Source organism: Microtus ochrogaster, chromosome 8 (genome assembly GCF_000317375.1).
Source record: "Microtus ochrogaster isolate Prairie Vole_2 chromosome 8, MicOch1.0, whole genome shotgun sequence".
In the NCBI taxonomy this organism is placed as follows: Eukaryota; Metazoa; Chordata; class Mammalia; order Rodentia; family Cricetidae; genus Microtus; species Microtus ochrogaster.
This window is the reverse complement of record NC_022015.1, coordinates 15,054,611-15,055,932: the sequence shown is the minus strand read 5'-3', so window position 1 is coordinate 15,055,932 and position 1,322 is coordinate 15,054,611.

Sequence of the window (1,322 nt, the reverse complement as noted above, 5' to 3'; positions counted from 1 at the left end):
TCAATTCAAATCTTTTTGTCACTGTCTTTTTAAAGTCTGAATCTCTTGACCTGTGAATATTCCTAATGATTTCATCAAATCAATTAATTTCTGATTTTCACTCTGCACATGTGATTCCAACGTTTTAGATTTTTTCATTAATGATATCTTCCCATACTTACAGATTATTTGGATGGCATGTAGGTTGCCTTCCTGAAGGGATGTTCTATCTGCTAGCTTATAACATTTTAACACATGATTGTCACATGTGTTAAAATGATTGTCAATTTCAATAGCATGAATCCTTTCAGATAACTTCTCATTACCTGTCTGTAAAGACTGTATTATTTCTGGAAACATAGCCTGCTACTACACAGAGAAAACCAACAGGTGAGTGGTCAGCCACCCGATGGGACACTCCACTCTCTAGGCCCTCCATACCAGGGCAAAACCCTAGGCCCCTCTCCCACCTCCCTTGGCTTCTTAGCCAGCCAGCAGGAGAGATTCCTGAATGCAGGTAGGCTGCTCCATTACCCTCACTCCCTCCAACCATCAGACCCTGCATGGTACAAATTCCACCCCATCCCCAAACCATCTTATCCCCTGCAACCTCAGTGGAACTCTGAAACACAGCCTGCTACTACACAAAAGAGGACAAAGAGGTGAGTGATAGTCACCCAGCAGGACACCAACTCTCTAGGGCCTCCATACTGAGGCAAAAGCCTGCATCCATCCCCACCTACCTTGGCTTCTATACCAGCCAGCAGGTGAGTGTCCTGAAGGTAGGCTGCTCCAAAACCCCTGAGACACAAACAGTAACAGTACAGAGAAGACCAAGAACAGTTCCCAAAACAGAGACAGTTACTACAAGGATTGGACCAAGATGCAAAGACACTTGCCAACATCAATTGAAGGAAGAGATGGGTAGGCGCCAATGCAAGAATTCATCCAACAACCTAAAAAACAGCAGGGTAACACCAGAACCCAACCTGAAGAAACAAAACAATTTTAAATGTAACTTTATGAAGATGATGGAGACCTTTAAAGGGAAAATGAAAAACTCCCTTAAAGAAATGGAGGAAAAGATGAACAAAAAATTGGAAGAAATTAATAAATCTCTCAAAGAAACCCAAGAAAACCAAGAAAAAAACCAAACAGGTGAAGCAAACACTTCAAGACTTGGAGTCTTAAATAGAGGCAATAAAGAAAACACAAACCAACTCTATTACAGAGCTACAGTAGTGAAAACAGCTTGGTATTGGCATAAAAACAGAGAAGTCGATCAATGGAATCGAATAGAAGACCCTGACTTTAACCCACAAACCTATGAACACATGATTTTC